The 19,609-nt window shown below is 42.5% G+C and overlaps 1 long non-coding RNA gene across 1 annotated transcript in view; it reads left to right on the top strand.

Annotated features, from left to right (window-relative positions):
• LOC138686124 (uncharacterized) overlaps positions 1 to 17,951 on the top strand; it is a 65,842-nt gene extending 47,891 nt beyond the window's left edge. The window contains exon 4 of the long non-coding RNA XR_011325474.1: positions 15,545 to 17,951. This is a non-coding gene — a long non-coding RNA (uncharacterized lncRNA). The remainder of the gene's footprint in view (positions 1 to 15,544) is intronic.
• Positions 17,952 to 19,609: the final 1,658 nt, after the last annotated feature.

Raw genomic sequence — 19,609 nt, 5'->3', positions numbered from 1 at the left:
GCAAAATTACTAAAGTGGTGAGCTGAATACACCTTTCTTTTTTTTTTTTTTTTGCAAGGCACAGCACAATGAAGGAAAATAAATATAGCTGATGAGTTCCTTTTCTGTCATTATTATGTGGTGTTCTTCCTTTCATCTGTGGATGAGGTCTCTGTATTTTGCCCTAACAACTCTCCTGAGCATTGATCTGCTGCTCTTAAATCCAGTCCTTAATGCAATTAAGTTTGCACAGGGAATCCATGTGGCTGCAAGCATCAAACACTGAGGAGCTGTTAGCTGACCCAGCTTATGAAAGTGTAGTATTAGCCTATTTGAGAAGAGAGAATCATCAGGAAATTGCAAAAAGTGTCTGTAAACAGAAGAGAAATGGCAAAAAAGGAAGGATTCTGTAGTAGGGTATGTACACCCTTACCAAGGCTGTTGTTTGCAAACAATTCCCCCATCTTGATGACTGCTGTACTCATTAGCCAAAGCCACCTAATTACATCCAGGAATGGGACTTATGTCCCACTCTCCTCATCAGCGTTTTTTACCAAGTAACTGCCATAGCTGCTGTCTTGTGTGGTTTTCCCTGTACATTCAATGAAGAGCTCCGTCACCTGGGTCAGGGCTATGAAAATTAGCAGGCACTGGAAATTATGTATTTCAGTGCCTGCATCTCTTTGTGGATCCCCTCCTAAATGTTTTCATGGACAATCTTTCATATTAAACATATAGTAAACCTTAGCCAAACAGAGTCTTCAGTGTAACGCAAAGATAACAGCAGGATTGGTTTCATGAGGCCATTGTATTAAAAGAAGAGGAAAAAAAAAAAGCCTCTTGAGCCACAGTATCGATAATTATTTACGCTGATCAATACCTGATGCAACTAGTCTGCAAGGGAAGGCTGTCCTAAATCAGGCTGAGGTTGTCTTTGGTTTGTAGGCAAATCTTTCCTGGTTCTAATTTCTTTCCTGAGTCATCACTACTGGAACCAGAGCATGTGCCAGTTGCAAGCCTATAGGAAAACATAATATACAGATAAAAAGTACAAGCAACCTTTTGGTTAGAAGCTCAAGTTGCTCTGTCACCTAAAATTACAGTAAAGATAAAATTTCTGTCAAAAAAATGTCACGCTGTCAAAATGAAAACCTAAAGTGTTTATAGTTTCTGTTGAAGTTTCACTTTGAGGAAATGGAAGAAGAAATGGAAGGAGGTTTTTCTTGTTGCCATCACAATGTTTTATTCTAACTAAGAACAAAGATTTGGGATTTTTTTGTTTGTTAGAAAATTTATTTCAGTTGGGCCTTGCTGTGGCAACATCCCATTGGTATGTGTTGAAATGTTGGAGACGATCCTACCCTGGGGCATGTCTATAAAGATAACAACTGTGCTAGCAAAGCAGCATTTTGTTCACACCTGTATTTAGTATTTATCACAGTGAAGGTCATGCCAGTGGTACCCCCTTTTGAGTGATTATTTTGTTACTATCTGGGTTAGACTGAAATAGGACACTGCTCATTTGGAAGAAACCTCCCTATGGAGAAATGTACCGCAGTAATGAGATGAGAACTCAAACTAATTGATTTGTTTTGCTTCCAGAGCATGCGTAGGCAGGCCTTATTCTTATGAGGTATTCCTACACGTTAAAAGAAGTGAACAAAATTTAAGGATTAATCTTTCTTCCATAGAAGCTAGTATCTGTTTTGTAATTGGTTTAAATTTAGCAAGACTTATGATTTAAAGAACAGTTCTTTGCTCTTTTTAGAGAGGAAATAAAGTACGTAGAGGATCTTAAGTCCCTGATTTGTCTGTACAGATACTGCCTATGTCTGTATCTCTTCTGTTGCGGGGTGCAGCTGTTTCTGTTTTTCTATAACCTTACAAGAGCATACTCCCTTTCCAGTGGTAATGAACTAATTAAGAAACTAAAATCAGCCAGCTTTCTTTTAAAAGAAATAAATTTAATTTAAAATTTTAAAATACACTAGCACTCTCCAGATATTGAAATTGTACTCGTTTGTGTTCTTAATACATTTCAACAAGATCAAGTAGCAGCAACAATATATTCCATTTCCATGGAAATCTGTGTAGTTTGTCTCTAATCAGACCACTTTGCTGAAAGCTAAACTGTTTATTTTTAACTTCTCGGAAAAGGAAAGCTTGCTGTATCTTTCATGTCAGGAGTGTAGCTGTTGTTCTGTGCTTCATTAGGTCTTTTGGCTTTAGCCTCACCTGCAACTGAGAGCTGGGCAGTGGGATGGATCTGTAGAGGATGCTAATGCCTCTGCTCTCCTTCCTTTGCTTTGCTGGCAGTTTCCAGCCCAGTGCAATGGGAGTCAGCATAAAAAAAGGAGACCTGGATATAGGGCTGGCTCCTGGCTGGCTGCAGGCAGGCACAGTGAGAAGCATCAGATCCAGGATCTAGGGGGGAAAAAAGCAGGGGATGCTTAAAGAGCTGATATATCTCATGCACATGGATGAAAAAAAATTGCTTGTCTTACTATAAGCCCCAAAAGCAAAGGATGGGGTTAGGTCAAACACGGTGCATCAGGTTACCCCTATGCCGCTCTCCAATCTAGAGGATGCGGCAGTCTGCAGTCCCTCCAGGAGCACCCATGTCCTGACCAGCTCAGTTTAAAAGAGAGTTTTGTAACAATTGCGATTGCAAATGCAATGGAGACGTTGAGAAACAGGTGGGTGCTTGGAGCCAAACCTGCAATCCAGCAGTTTGGGTCTGAATCACCCCACGGTGCTTGTGCTCATACACTATCATTGGTTATGAAGGTTCAGACTGGATAATCTGTCCAAATGCCATCCACTTCTGGCCTCCCAACCAGCTATGATCAGAGGGACTCCTGTGCACCCTCCCTGGCTCTGGGAGAAAAATGGCATAAATAGGAAAGGTGGAGCCAATACACACTTCCAGCATTGTGAAAGCTCTCATTGTATAGTGCTTGTAGGTCACTTGTTTTTATTTTTTCCAAAAATAAGCTATTGCAATAAATTGTCTTGGTTTTTTTTCCCAAGAAACCCAGTTGCTGTAGGCAAGCTGACGTTTATTTGCACTGACGGAAGAGCAGAAAGCAGCGGATAGCACTCAGTCCCATCAATGAACGTGTGTGGTTAGGGTACAGCTCTGCTTTTGAACGTAAAGAAACTCTTGCCAGATAATAGAAGTACCAGGGAAACCCACTGCTTATGTGTTGTGTAATGAGTTACCTCAGTGATCAAAACAGCATGGCATGCTTAGGTATGGAAATCTGAAAAACCCTGAGAGACAGAGAGAGAGAAAGGTAAGAAATGGCAGCTCCTAACACCTGCAGGGAATGAAGTCTCTGTTAAGGACCCTGAGGGTTGCCATCTCCTCTGGAGATTCAGCACTGCACTGAGGCACTTTCCGAGTGACATATAGGAAAGAGCTAATGCAGAAAAAAGAATTCAGGTGGGGGAAGGAGCCCTCAGGTGAGGGGAACGGCCAGAGGGAAGCGACAATGCCAATGATGGCATAAATAGGGCATAAGGCAAGGGAGCAGGAGGGTAGGAAAGTCAACAGGGCTTTTCATCCTTTTCCTGTTTATGCTCACCACCAAGGTCTCCTCTTTGTTGCAGGTATGTTAGCGTGTTGCTTGTGAGCAGGATAGCAGCGCCTGGCTGGTGTGTCTTGGGGAGATAGTTTTGCAGTTTCAAGTTTCTTGAGAGGATCTGAAGTTAGTGGTGTTTGTGCATCTCCTGCAGACTGAGCCTGTGAGCTTTCCTGCCAACAAAACCTGCCCAATGGATCGCAACAAGATTGGGTGTATCAATCTGATAAGACTGATTTATTGGGGTTTTTTTTCTCTTTTCATTCTTGGCCTTGATAGAGATTAACTTTTTGATATTTCTGTTGGCATTGATATTGTTGAAAGTGGTGTACCCGAGCATAGTTTAAAATTAGCCGTAGCACTTTTGCTTTCTTTGTCTCGTGTTCTTGTTGGCCTAACACTGTTAAAAGCTGTAGCAGGAATCGAGTACAGCATGGAGCCTAAACCTCCAAGGGTAGGAACAGATATCAGCTTGTCAGCTTAACGGCCTGAGCAGTTCCCCCTAATTACTCTCTAGTTTGCACAGCAGAGATGCATAGATGTTATTTACCTCTGCTGATGACACACAAGAGGGAACTAGCTCCTGCTCCCCCTTTAATAGCTGTGATCCTTCTGCACAGATAACAACAGCAACTAGCAGTAAAATTGCCTCCTTGCCAGTAAGGTCAGTAGCTGCAGCTCCAAATTCACAGGGGAAAATGTGCAGGAAAACTCCACTTTTGTGTGGTCATTCTTCACCCTCAAAGTGGCATTGAACTGCCTGCATGAGGTCTCTGCCAGGTGGGAAGGGAGAAGGTCTTTCTTATGATGCCCAAAATTTACTCCGACCCTTTCACCGTGTACTCAAGTAGTGCTGAGGTTGAACTGAGGAGAAAGCGTGATGATCATCAGAATGACCTGATATAAAATAATCTCCTCCACTTTACTTTGTGGTTTTTGTTAGCATTCAGATAAGATTTTAATTAATGTTTTCACTTATTACCTATTGATCTTTGATATTTACCCATGGCCTTTTTTCTTTTTTTTGTTTTTGTTTTTTTTTTTTTAATTGATTTGATCTTGCTAGATAGGAATTAATACACAATTAGTCTTAGGTTAGGTGAAACTGAATAGTTAATGAATGATTCACTGACAATACTAATTGCTTAGTTTGCTGATAGACCCCAGGAACCACCACAAGACAAACTGATATTTATAACAGGTGCCTGAAGCTGGCAGATGTTTAGGGAGAAGCAGCAGATAAGCAAGATTAGGGAATTTCAGAAAAAGTTAACCTTTTTCCTTTCTGGGCTGCACAGGCCTCGCTGGAGGCATCGTCACTAGAAAAATGAGGCCATTGTAAGATTTATTGGCTCAGTGCAGCATTTATTTAGTGACGGTCACAAAAGGTAATTGTGTGAGCATGTGCAGCTTGGAGTGTTTAATTGCCTCTGCGCCAGGGCTCCCGTGCGTATATGGGGAAGTACTTCCCCAGATGTATTAAGTAGTGTCTTTCCCAATATATAAAACACCAAGAATATAGCATTAGCAAGCCTGCAGCATTGCTGCAGCAAAATGATTGTGCACGAGGGAAGCGGTGCAAGGGGAAGGGCCAGTGGAGCCCCAGTTTGGTGCTCATTTTATCCCTACACAAACATCACCTGGGAGCATCGTTTCTGGTGACTCTGTCCTGTGAAGCAACAAACCTCAGCAGCAAAACAAGCACCTACATGCCTGCCAGAAGGTGCAAGTCAGCCAGGACCAGGAAGAAAAGGGGGTGGGGTGGATGTGTGTGTGTGAGAAGAGGACAAAAGTTTCAGTTATTTCAATCCCAGGTGATTTCCATTCTTAAAAAAAATAAATAAATCACAACTTTACTTCTATTCTCTTCTTCCTGCCTGTTTTCCCTAGAGAGAGTTATCTTTCCTTTCCCAGTTTTCCTCCTTCATAAGCATACTTTTTTCTTTCTGGCACTGAGAGGAGAGGAAGAAAAGAAAGTATGTACAAGGAAATTAAGGAGAAAAGGATAAGCACAACCTGAAAAAGCATTTAATTTCTTTTCCTGCTTTCAGGTAGCGATAATGGGTTTAAAATAACTTTTCTAATATAGAGGTCATTCAAAGTAATTTTTCAGAAAGTGCCTATGAGCTCAAGCAATTGCTTCTGTGTCTGTCATATGAGTGAGTAGCAATAAGATGGTAAAAACTGGCTGCCATCATAATTTAAAAAAAAAAAGTGATTCTCAGTCACATCAGTTTTTGCTTGTGTACAGCTTCTTGATTACACATTATGATGCTGAATACTAGCTTTATCGATGCCTTCTGCACTTTGGGTTTAGAAGTGTATTACTAGATTAAACTGTTTGGCCCTGAACATGGAGCCAGGGAAGAGCAGGGGCTGCCTAACCCCGCAAGGAAGCAGGACCCGATGATGGAGGTAAGCCAAACCATCACCCGGCATCCTTGCCCTGCAAGGAAAGAGCAGAAAAGGCTGGGTTTTGATGTGGTTTGTTTTGTGTTTTTGTTTTTTTTTTTTAACTCCACAAGACTGTGGCGAGGGTGGAGGAAGGGAGCAGGTTGAGATGCCGGGACTGAGCTTGCTCTGCCCCAGCCTGGCCAGGAGGGACAAGTTGGGACCATGCCTGAAGGAAAAGGGATGCTCAGCTGGGGGCTGTTAGCAGCCAGGAGGGCTTCTGAGGATAGCTGTCTCCAAGCTGGTTTCAGGGTGGAAATGGGAAAGCAAGACATACTGGTAATCAGAAAGGATCTGGTTCAAAGGCTAAAATTAAAAGCTATGTATTGCTGTAAAATGCAGAGTCTCAGTCTTCCTGCGGCATGTAGGATTCATTTCTGGGCCTTGCGGTTTATGAGATAATGGACTGTGTAACTGTTCCTCATCTCTGTGACTAACAGCTCCTTTTTGGCACCCGTCCTGGAATTCAAAGCAGTGTAATTTTTATTTCTGGATATCACAACTAATTATACTATTACAACTAGCTGTAATATTACAACTAACATTATTCATCTTAGCCTTGGTCGTCCTTTCCCTTTTATAAATCCTACTTCTTCTGCACAGATTAAATTCTGAGGCTATTAACACTTTGATTACAGTTTAGTCATGTTAAATTATCCCTTGGTATTAAGGCTGTCCTGTCAACCACTATGATACCTACAATTAATTGAAAAGATAACTGGTAGTTTGATGCGAAGGCTGTGCCTGAGTAGGATAGCAAACCCCGGGGAGCCTGGTGCGGGTACCCTTCCTCCTTCCTTGCAATGAGGCTGGAGACAAAACGGAGTTAGGCTATAAATGGGAGCAGGATTTACACCTGTAACAAGGTTAGGTGGCTGTATGCTGAAGCATAATTTGGTATTTAAGGTCTCTTGGGTGACACAGGAGGGAGAAATATCAGGAAAAGGGAATCAAGTTACTATCAGATATTCTCCTTAAAACTGGGTCCCTATCCCTACATGCATGAAGGGCCCCAGGGAAACCTTACAGCTCCAGGGAACAAAAATGATTGTGTTTGAGTGCTTCAGCCCTGATGTACGATGTCGCTGCCCATCCATGCATGTGGCCTTTCAGGCTGCTTTTTACCAGAGTGTTTAGGGGTCCCTGAGGGTTGTGTGCCACAGAGCCTCCTGTTACCAGCAGAAGGGCCTTGGGGTAATTTCCAAATACATGTCACCCCTGTATTGAACAACCCCAAGGGAGCAGCTCCATGGATAATTGCCTTTTTGGCAGCTGTTGCCCATGGCTGGGAGATGCTGTGGAAGGGCTGCTCGCCATAGGCATGGTATGAACTGTGCCTATGTTATTTATTTCTCCCCACAGTGGGATAGACAGCGAGCTACGATTTTCTTTTATGTAATTATTGATGCAGTGGCTGGTAAATGCTTCCTTGTCTTCTCACCAGTCTTAAAGGTTAGCTTGTTAATGAGGAAGTTTTCAGATGCTCACTACCGGTGTTCCCTTTGGGGGGGAGCGGGGTGTCTTTTAATAGTTGTTTGATGCTGTTCACATGGGCAGGCAGCAAGATAACAAGGCAAATGATTGTCTGCTTTGCTGATCAGAGTCTGTAATAATAGGTTGCTTGGTGTTACACATTCAATTCCTGACAAACCAAAAGGCATTTACCATTTTGGCTGATGCTATTTTTACCTGACACATACCAGTTGGGTATGGTTTTGTTGCATCTAATTGCAAATGATCTTTGATATTCTTTTTTTTTTCTCTTATATCTCCAGAGGCATACCTTTTGGAGTGCCAGCAGCTGGCAATACGACTTCAAGGCATTTGGGAATGCCAATTAAGTCTTATTTATGTGATGATTGAACTGCCTGAGAGCTCAGTGCCCACCAGAATGCACTGTGGCCTTAGACAAAGGGAATTTTCTTCCCTGCCTACATCTGGTGAGAAGGGAAGCTTGCGTGATGATGGCTACTGTTCTCAGTAGTTAAGCACACCTCAGCTCAATTTTTTGCACCTGCAAAAAGTAGGGTGTCCCTCCTTACATGGAGGCTGATGCATTTTCATGCTGACTTTGTCTATACAAATTTATGTTATTGCACATATAATGCAAAAAGAAATTGCAAGTATCTCCAAAAGAAGAAACATTATTTTGTTTTACTAATATCCAAATGTAATAGCATTAACTTAGGTTTCTGCTGATTTATTTGTTAGTTCCACTAAACCAAACCGGGCAAAGTTGATTTGTGGTGATTTTGTTTGGTTGTTGTTTTTTTACCATTTGAGCACTGGTGGAAATTTATTTTACTGTAAAAGGGTAGGATTTAGGGGCTGTGTTTCCAACATTAAATATCCTGTATTTTGGATATAGGCTCTGCTGTTCAGCCCTGGTATCTTCCAGTCCTCGAGCAAGGCAGGAACACATTGCCCATCTTTCCAAATTGTGCAATCCTTGTAGGTGCTGAAGGATGGCTTCTGCTGATGATGTGTTCGGATCTTCCCTCTGCTCACCTTCCTGTGTGGTGGGCTCAGAGCTCACAAACTCTGCTAATCAGCTTCTTCCCTCTTACTCTTATTCTTGTTAGTTTTTACAGTTCCCAGAAATTTTCTTGAATTTGTGTTTAGCTGGGTCCTGTTTACCTCTCCTGTGTGGCAGGTGAGCAGAGCAAGGCTTTGCTCTTGGAGGCTGAGGGGAACTGTTGGCCGCATTGTGCAAAACCAAATGAGACTTTGTCCTGTGGGGTTCAGCTCGATGTATATGAAACTCACACGTTCTATAAATAAGCAGACTGCATATGTTAGGGCACAAAAGTAGGAGGACAATGTCAGAAGATATTTACCGCTTGACTGAGGAGCAGTCAGTTTAGATGAAAGCTTTGCGGCCAGACTTTTCCAAAATGCTCACTCGCATGATTGAGGTCAGCTCTCATTTAGCCGCTAAAATTAGCGGTGGGGCTTCTAGGCAAACTGACTATTTCAGGTGCTAAAGACCTTTGACAGTCTGGCCATATATGTCCCAGAAAGTGTTCCTGAGTGCTAAAAAAGAAAATCTATTGTTTGTGGAGTTTCTCCAACGGGAGTAGACCTCTTCTGGAAACACATCCCTCACACTGCCTGCTAAGGTCTTGAAAATCTACTTCTGCCTTGCACACAGGTAGTGCAAACTTGGAGATATATACACACACACATAGATAGATGTGGGTATAGAATATACACACACAGCTGTAGAGCTCCTCAGCTGAGTGACTACTAGAGTTGTGGCTATTTGAACTGCTGAGCACTCAAGTGATGCAAGATTAAATGCAAGTAGTCAATGCCGTACACCAGTTCCCAGCCATAAAACAAGCAAATGCGAGTATAGCACTGCATCCTCTGGTTCTCCCCAGGAATGGCAAGGGTTTCATTAAAAAAAAACAAACAAACAACCAATCAAAGGAAAAAAAAAAAAAAACAAACACACTCCCCCCCCCCAAACCAGAATAGTAAACTTTTTTTTCTTCTCCTCCTGTTTTTGTTGTAGTTCTTTGTCTTCTGTTTTTAGCTTTAAAAGCCTGAAGTTTTCCATACAATGAGTTGGGTGAGGTGTATTTTTAGAAGACAATAAGAGTCTCATGAGGCTAGAGCTGGATCTAATAAGGAAAAGACTAATTGGGGTAGGGCAAGAACCAAATGATAATGCTTCACTTATTATTATGAAAATTTCCCATGAAGAGGAAACAGCTGGGATTAATATAAAGGCCTCACTTGCATTTTGATTTCTTGAAGTCAAACAGAACAAGATATGTTTGTTAAGAAATGAAAAACTGAAATAGTATTTTTGAGTTTTTCCATATAAAACACTTTATTCTATAGATATTTCATGTAATGGATTATTTTTCCATATGTCCTGCAGACAGTTGGTCCTTTAGAAAATACCTAAACCCTCTTTCTTTATCTGTGTCAGATAATTTAGATTTAATGTAAAAAATCTCAAAAATTTGGTAATACAAGGGCAGCAAATGAAACCAAAGACCTCCACTGACCCACTCAGCAGCGAGGGATGCCCTGCCACATGTTGCCTAGTTTGTTGTAACACATGCACAAGTATGCAGGACAGTACTGTGGATATTTTTTTAATAAAATTATATTAAAAAAGCAACCTTCTACATGTTGAGTTCTCTATATGCACTAACCCAACCCAAGTTTGCAAATGAGTGCTTTCTGTAGAGTGTATTTTCCTATTTGAAGAAGAGTCAAATGTGCCAAGCCTGGATATGGGGTTTGATTCACCTGATAGCTCAATGTACTTACACAAAATGGTACTAAAGAGAGGCAGATGGTTAACAGAGCTTTTTTGGGCTATAATAGGGAAAGCTGTAATTAAGTCTTATCTCCTGTATCAGTGTTCAGTAGGAACTTGATGCCTTTTTCCTTTTCTGGCTGGGGGGAAGTAGTTCAATGGACAGGGACCTCTGCTGATCCGTCATATTCCTGTATTTTGGGGATTTACAAAAAATGCTTTCTCAACAGCTTCCTCAAAATAGTGCCCTTACAGATCAGTGCTGCAAGCCTGGGAACTGATGGTCGGCAGGCTAATTCAAGGTTTTGGTATTGTTTAGATGGGAAAGTGATCGAAACAACCAAAGCTGTACCTAATTGCCAGGTAATGTAGATATTGTGTAAATAAATGGGACTTGAAGCAGGACTTTCTGCAGAAGGGCCCCTGGAAGGCTATTGACTATATCTGTAGGAGAATCTGCAGGTTCATTAATCACTTATGAAAAGGAGTTTTCTTTTTTTCATGAACTAGAAGATATATTTATAATTAAGACAAATGAAGAAAGGGTGGTTCTGCAGCTTTTCTTATGACAGTAATGGAAAGCCAGAGCTTTATTCTGAGTATACCCACCATCCATTGGGAGCTGAAGCAGGCACTGAGTGATAAGGCCGTGGCCTTTGATCATCTGTCAAAATTAAACCTCGCTGAACATCCACACTGGGTGAAATTCAGCCCTTGGAGATACAGGTAGTTCTTATTAAAGACATGTGTCTGAGAGCTAAACATAGCTGTAGGAGTTCTAGCCAAAAAAATCTGGTTAGTGTATAAAAGCAAATTTTCACTGTCACAGTTACATGGAGGGAGTGGTATTTTATCAGGGAACGAAGTCCTGCAGAGCTCTGATAAAAATGATCTTTATGGAAACTATTAAATTGGGTTTGGCTGTCTTGGGTTATTTTATTGTTATTATATCTTTGTCAGTGATCACCCAGAACAAAGTTTTCAGACTTTCCAGGAAATTAACTGAAGATCAGTAACTGTGCTGTCTTCCAAATTTATGGCTCTGCAACTAACTACAGACCCAGACATACAGTGATAAATAATCTCTCGTGTCTTCTAGCCCATCAAATAGAAATCTGCTTCCTTGGGAGTAGGCAAAATGAAATTGGTGCATTACAAACAAATTTATTAAAAGGTGCATTCAATCTTTCACGAAACATAAGGAATCATAAGTGCTTAGTAGGGAATGAGATTTTTTTTTTTTTTGAGTATGAATGTGTTAGAGAAACTCAATAAGAGGACCAGCATGGAGTAAGTTTACCTTCTGAATGTCAAAAGCAAAGGCCAAACCTGGAGCTGATTAATGGCTGCATAATGTATCAGTTCAGAATCAAGGAGCTGTGGGTTGTAACTAAATTATTTGTAAGGTAATTTAGCTTGACCTTAATGAAGGCTAAGGTCCCATAGACCATGGAAAATTCTATCAATCTCTGGCTCTGGAAGCACTTGGGGGTTTCTCTTATTGTATCATTGCAAATGCATTTGTTGTTTGTGAAATCTCAAGGCAGACAAGATTTTTTTTTTTTTTTTTAACTTTTTAATAAATAAGACTATAACAGCAATGATGGAAAACATTCAACCTGGGATCTGATTTGTATTTCTATTATTTGTACTGGGGGATATCATGTACCCCCAAAGCTTTCTCAAGAGCAGGCAGTGAACTGTATGGCACTGAGGGGAGGTAAGCATGGCAGTGTTGCGGGATGGAGTCCTCCCAGCTGCTTGAGGTTGTGGTCCAGGACATAGCTCACAGGTGACTCCAGTTATTCCAGCTGCTTTGGGCCTGCTATGAACTGACAAACCCAGTTTAAGTGGCAAAATGGGTGCCAGGGTAGAGTGAATGCCCCAGAGGCAGACATGGAAAACCCTTTACATCCTCTTTAGTCTGCAATAGGAATGATCCAGTTTCTCCCTTTGCACAGATTTTTGATTAGCAAATCCCTTTGTCTTGCAGCCTTTCTTGCTGCAGATAAGGATAGGTGCTATGACGGAGTGCAAAAAAACTCCTGGTCACCTTAGATAGAAGGTACCTGAAGAAGGTTACTCATCTGAAAGGTTTTGCTTCTACGCAATTAAACTAAAGCAGGTATGCTTTGCTAAGTGGTGGCTATTGAATAGTAACAGCGCTTCCTGCGTGTTTCCAGCCTTCACCAATACAGCACTGTACTGGTTCTTCATCTACCCAAACTCTTTAAAATTTTACCAGTTGTTCCTGACCTGTCAGCAGTTGCCAAGTAGCTCATCTATCAGATGCCTGTTTTGTACAGACACGTACTGGAGATACAACAAAAGCAAAATGCGATCCTCATCACCGCAGTGCTGGACAGATCCAGACACCTGGATTTCCCTAAGGTTTTCCATCCCTGCAACAAGTCTTATTGTTTGTAGAGGTGTTGATTCCTGACTACAGTGTAGGTTTGGGCCAGTTTTCTTCATGTAAATAGATGTGGTGATTGCTAGGCATGAATGATGCACCTTAAATTCCACTTCGTGGATTATTTTTGCATTGCTAAAGATAGCATAAGAGCATCCCATGGCTGCTTGCACACCTGATTCATCCCACAATTACTTGCTCAGGGGCTGAGAATCTGGTGTAGTGCCTATTTAAGACAATGGAAAAGCTTCCAGTGGTTTCAGTGAGCATTGCTTTCAATTGAAATTGCTTTTGTCAACAGTCTTTGCTACTTCCTTCAGCAAAGATGTTGTCATTTTTTAATATGGGGAATCATCTCTGTTCTTTCACTGTAGCACTGCCTGCTTACCCTGTTGCTTTGCTTACACTGTTTTCTTATCAATATTTAGTTTGTTCATGTTTCCAATAAATTCCTCCAGGACCTGCTCTTTTGGGACTGGTTTTCAGTCTGCTCTCTTATTCCTTTCTCCCCCAGCAAATCCAGCTGTTATTTTTTTTTCCAGTCAGTTATTCTGCCTCACACTATTTCCTAGGTTTTCTTCCCCTTTCTCCCCCTTCCTCCTCCCTCCATGCAGAACAGTGCAGGGGCCCAAAGCACAGGTGTGGTCTGTGCTGCGCCTTTGCTCCTTCTTCCTTTCTGCTTTCTTCATTATTTCCTCCTGATATCCCCCTGGAAAAGAAATAATAAACAGAGAGGGAGCCAGGGAAGGAGGCAATACGGCCACACTTATAGAAATAGGAAGGCAAAGGTACTGAGTGATGGATGGTAGTTTGACATACAGTATCTGAGCTCTTCTTGCCTGTTTTGTTGCTTTGTGCTAAGCGTAACTGTTGCACTGTCTCAATTTTGAAGATGGACAAAGAGGTTCACGCAGCAAAACCAGCCTACTCTAGCTTTTATGCCTGCAAAACGAGGCTTCAAAATGTAAATCAAAGCTGTACAGACCTCTGGACAATACAGGCTAAGCGACATTGTAGCGGCAAGCTCCTGGGCTTTCCCGCAAGGGTACCAGAGGAATTTTGGGGCTCCTATCCCAGGAACAACAGGCTGAAAAAAGAGACTCAAAGTCAAGATTTGTATTCACTTGTTTACTTCAATGAGTTGTCATTCTAAAATAGGGGTTTGGGGTTCCTTATGATGTTGTTCTGGATTTTCTTTTAACAGTAGTGTTATTACTTACTCTGGAAAAATATTTTAGCTGTTTAGGCACCTCAATATTTCAGGGAGATCTCTTATTTCAGAAGGAAACTAATTCAGTGTTTAACTCATAGTGGTATCTTTTGCAACCTGTTTTTAATAGGAAAAGCAAAGATAAATTCAATATAGTGCAAATCATAAGAATAATATACAACATCTTCTCTCATCTTTTTTTGGGGCAGACCTGCCAGCCAAAGTTACATAGAGCTCTCGGGTGGGAAAAGGAGATGCAGAAAGTGCTGCCATCAGTCTTCACCTGCACTTAGCTAGACCCATTGACATTCACGGAGTGTAATGGCAGGAAAGCTTTCCAAAGCTTTTTGACTCCAAAAATTTGAGTTATCATCATTGTCGTATCTCGGTCTGACAGGGAAAATGATTTGTCAGTCAAAACATCTTGTAAACATGCACATTTGATTCAATTGAATCAGAGGCAGTCCCTCACTCTGAATTCAGAAGGCTCATCCGCAAGTGAAGGTGGAATGAAATAGTGGGTAATTCTCTTACTCCTGCACTGCCATCCCGTGGGCTCTGGATTGGGGAACAGTACTGCACTCTGGCGAAGGGATCAGTACAAATGCCGGTTGCTCTGGGAAAGGGAAACTCTCCCAGGCTTTGGGAGCAGGTCCCCATTTTTGGCCCAGTGCAGCCATCTGGGCACGGACCAGGCTTAGCCAGGACCTGAGGTTTTGTGTCTCTACATGGGGCTGTGCTGGGGTAGTTTGGTTTCAGGCTCATGGGGTGCCTTTACCATGGAGGTCAGTAAGAAGCCTGCTGGGAAGGGCAATAATGCAAGTAGCCTTTTCACCTGTACGACACTGGTTAGGGATGGGGCTGGCCCAGTGCCAGCTGACTATAAGCAGCATCTCATTCTGCAAGCACTTATGGGCCTGAGTAAATCTACTTGTGCTAATGGCCTTATTAAGCTCAAGCCTGTATACGTTACAAATCTGCACAAAGAGAAATTAGAGCCCAGATTAGATTAGTCGCTAAAGGCTGTGAAAGTACAGCTGTTTGCCAAATTGCACACTGAATTTCATTTTTGCGTAGACTTTTACTGATAGCAATTTGAAGGCAGTCATTAGAGCCATCAGCCTTTGAATGAGAAATTTCAAGGGACACTTCAGTATAAATCTGCTCCTCTGCTATAAGAAATTATTCCTGATTTGCTTTGGGCTATGGAAACCAATTACATGAATTTTGCACAATAACCTGTTTCTCCCAAACAGGGGTAGCACTTCTAGCCATAAACAGACATACTTTTACTTCCAATTAACTGTGTGGGTGTGTAAACATAAGGAAAACTGCTTTTTCAACTTGAATTTAATAAGCAGAAAATAGCTGGAAGAAAGAATCATCATTTACAATTAGAATATGAGACTCTGGCCATCCTTATTCCCTTCCTCTGCAAGCCAGCTGGATTTGTGAAAATGGACATACTCTCTCCCATTAAATCATAAATACTGCAGGCTTTATTCCTTACCAGCTCCTAGGCTCCAAGATTTAGGAAAGGGTGCGGTCCTAATTTTCAGAGCTAAACTTGACATAACTCACGCTGTTCCAGTGTTCTTTTAAACTTGCACTGTGTTTTTCTTCTATTCCAGATACTCCAGAGGTGCCCTGTAATCCCTGAACCCTACTGAATTCACGCCCTGGTGATATATAAATGTTAAAGGGATGCAACTGGTAATTCTGCCTGGCTGTTAAACTGCCTTGTGTCACCCTATTTCTAAAGGCTGCTATCAATGTATGTGTTTTACCTCTTCCAAGCTACAGTGAAAATGCTTTAATCTTATTAGTAGTATAAAAATAAGTCATTACTAATGCTTAAAGCAATTGTTATTTTCTCTCCCTGCCAGCCCATTCTACTATGTTAATATCAGTATTTCTAAAATGAAGCTTTTGTACATGCGAGTCAGGCCTCCTGTGTCATTTGTTTGAAAATCCTGAGAGCATTTTCTTAAATAAAAATTGGGCAGGGAAGGAAGAGGGTCTTTTTATTTACTTTCAGGTTTCCATCCTTTAGGACTTTCTTGCTGGGTGTTCTCAGGTTGCCCCTGCAGTTAGAAGACTTAATTGGTTTTAAATGAAAGCTGAGATTCCTGCATTCCCCAGGAGCTGGAGTTTTCATTAAAACCACCACCCAGTATCATGAGACTTGCAATTAAATTCCTGAGCTGCCAACACAGGTGCAGAATGGTTTGTAAAGCCAGGGTGGGATAAATATATTGGGAGAGCAGGCTCTCAGGTGGCATAAGCTGCTGCAACTGCTTCCGCTTTAGCCGAGCTCTGGATATTTACTGAGAGGCACAGCACTGCTCAAACCAGATCTAGCCAAGTCTTCAACCAGGCTGGGGCCAGAACTGATGCAGCCACAGTGTATGTATTTGCACGTTGTCTGTGTGAAGGCACGAGGACTTTTGTTAATCTCCGTGTGTAAGGACCTGGCTGGGAGGCGGAAGAATGAACTGTGACAGCCTCAGTTGCATCTTCTGGGACTCTTGCAAAGGTTAAGCCTACTGTAAAGCTTTTCCTTCCAAGAAGCAGTAGCATTGGGAAGGCAAAAATAACAATACATGCTGTGTCTCCACCCTCCAAACTTAGCTGAGTAGAAAAGTAGTGAATCGTATCAACTTTTCTCCCAGTTGCTAGGCTTAGTTCTGTGATCTTAGTGCAACATGGGAGAAGTTGTGCTGGCCAGCTTGGGATATGGACTGTTATCTAACCAGCAGGAAAGAGCTTAGGATTTGGGAGGGAGGGAGGGAGAGGGGCTTTCCTTTGTTAACCACTCTTGCACCTTGCACTGAGAAGAGCATCAAAGTTTAAAAAGAGCACCCTAGCAGAAAAGTGCTGGTATGATGATAATGTGGATGCATGAATCTGTGATCCAAGTGACCAGATGCACCTTCCCTTGATGTGCTACTGGAAGGGTTCAAGCACAATCAGAATGCACTTGAAATTGTGACAGTCAGAAGTGAGGAGCATTGCTGGGCCAGAAGGAAGAGCCATCAAGAACCAAAATTAATTACAAAACAGACACACAGTTTTTGCTATTTTGGGCTGTCTTCTCCTTCAGTACCTTAAAAAAGCGAGTACGTTGTAGAACCAAAAGCCCTTATACTCACCTCAAATTTTCAAGTAAATTATTTCTCTTCAGAATTAGGAAAAAAATCCTTCCAGGATTTTTGATCAAGAGAAAGCTATGCAGGGTTCTGTGGTCCTCTCCTGTTAGCCCTGGCTGAGAAGGCACTCAGGCAGGTTCCTGTCCATTCCTCCAGCTGCAGTCTGCCAAGCTCCCATCTTCGCACCGGCAGTGGTCCTTGGGGCCTTGCCCTACAGAAATTTCAGAAATGTGCGTGTCTGTCCCCCAGGTGGTTGCTATTTTCCCCCTTCTAGGTGCTGGAGAGAAAGGCTTTTTTAAAAAATAAGACCAATATTTGGAATAACTTGTGATTTCAGTTGTAAAGAAGCTTGGTGAGCTTATGTAGCAGCAGCTGCTGGAAAACACAAAGTGATTGATTCGACAGGTCCTATCTCTAGGTCTAGCAGGCCTAAAGACTTGAGCTGTCCTGGGAAGAACCACCACTGGAATAGCAGCCAGGTTTTCTCTTTTGTTTTTTCTTTTTTTTTTTTTTCCCTCCCTCCCCACCCCCAGCAATAGTACTACTTTTCTAACTTAAAAGCCAAATCTGTTCCTTTGCTCCACAACGTGTGAGTCTGCAGAGACAGCGTGCAGGAAGAGGGGCAGAGGCTGGGAGCACTTTCATCTTAATGGGGCTCTTCATGTGTGCGAACATCCCAGGGGGAGCCCTCTCGGGAAGAGCTTCAGAGCCCGCGGCAGTGTGCGGTGCCGATAAGGAGATGAAACAATAGCTGCGACACCGAGAGCCTTTGCACAATTACTTGGTGAGGATGTTACAGAGTCAAGTGTTTTGCACGTTTGCTGCATGGAACAAATCCGCTCCCTCCTGAATGGTTAACTCTTTCTCTTCCTTTACCGCTTAATGTAATGCACAGCTTTAAAGGGCATCCAAATTTGTGAACGCTAAGGAAATAGCACTTGGGTTTCTTGTTGCTTGCAATGGTTTACATTTCCCTGCTTCCAGGGCCACTGTGAGACCTCCAAAACACTGCAGTGGAGCCCAAGCCCTGAGCCTAGGTGAAGATTCAGCAATGCACAAGCCGTGCTCTGGCAGAGATGGGAGACCTGAGATGTCCTTGCTCAAAATCCAGAAGTGGAGCCAAGGAACAGTTCCCAAACTTCTTGCGTTATTGATGCCTCATTTCCTCATTAATGCCACAAAGATTTATGTGAAGGGACTTCCACAGTGCTAACAGAATTACCCACCTAAGTCTCCCCTGTGCTGATGGCAGGGAACGCTCCGGTTCTCTGCCCTCATGTTAGTGCTGGGTGAGTAATTGAATTATTTGCTAGCTAGCAAAACTAAAAATCCTTTCCTTTTAGGTTTACAAACTGAAAGCATTTTGATCATTTTTCCCATTCCAGTGCCAGTGATGGTCAGTCGTTTCAGTCAATCAGCTCTGCAATTTTTCATGAATAAAATGCTGTCCTGCAACATTTCACCTACCTCTATTTAATGCACAAAATCTGTCTGAAAGAGCATCTTTGAAATAGGTAACGTTTCCCATTAGCACTAATAGCAATTATATGCTTGCACTGGTGAAGTCCTTAATCCACTGTTCCTCTGTATGATGTGCATCACTGGTTGAAGGCAAGGAAGACGTTTACTCCAGTGCATAGGAAATGAGCTGTGCTCCTCTCAAAGTGCAAGCTGAGAGAAGCCTAGCCATCTCACCTTTTAGGCTCAGGCAGACACAGTGTTTCTTGAGGCTGTAGCAAAGACAGGGCATGAACAGACCCTCCGAAGGGGATGTGAGTCTCAAAATGCACAGAGGTCACATAGAGGCTATATCAGAGGGATGCGGGCCAGTTTTGGGGCATCCTTCAAGCAGACTGAGCAAGGTGCCATAGGCAGGGGCGGGCGGTCAGGCTGTGCGCTCCTTCCCTCCTCCCTCATCGAATTAAACGAGTGTGGCAGGAGCTGTGCAACTTCTGTGTGCCTGTGCCTGCTCCTGCCAGGACTTTCACATCGCTTCAAATCTGGTTATGGTTTTGCTGAAAATCCTTACCCATAGTGTCACTGCTGCCAGTTCATTTCCTAAAATCCCCTTGCATTTGATATCTGTGCCAGTCCACAGAACTGCACTGGCTGAGCTCAGCGAGGATAAAATGAGCAGCACAATTGCTTGCGCTGAGCAGGACTGACTGCTGGGCCAGCAAAAATGACTGTGAAGGAGTGGGAATAAATCTGAAAGGAGCCACTCTTAAACCAAGATGGGAGGATACAGCTGGGGCTGGGTAGCCCATTGTGTGAAACCACTTTTACTAATCTTGTTCAAGTGTGTGCACAGACAGCTGGGAGTGATTTATTCATTGTAATGGGCCAGATCCTGTGAAGCTGTTAAGTGTTGCCAGCAAAGGTGACCGGGTCAGCAACTCTGTGCAGTAGGAGGAGAGGTTGTATCTATGGAAAAGAGAAATACAAGTTCAGGACACTGGAAGTATGAGACTGGAGATTAATGACAGAAAACTCTCATGTGTTTGGGGAGAGGAAAGTAAGCAGGAAACAGGAGCCTAAATTAGGCTG

This window comes from Haliaeetus albicilla, chromosome 7 (genome assembly GCF_947461875.1).
Source record: "Haliaeetus albicilla chromosome 7, bHalAlb1.1, whole genome shotgun sequence".
NCBI classification, from domain to species: domain Eukaryota; kingdom Metazoa; phylum Chordata; class Aves; order Accipitriformes; family Accipitridae; genus Haliaeetus; species Haliaeetus albicilla.
This window is presented reverse-complemented; position numbering and strand designations above follow the sequence as displayed.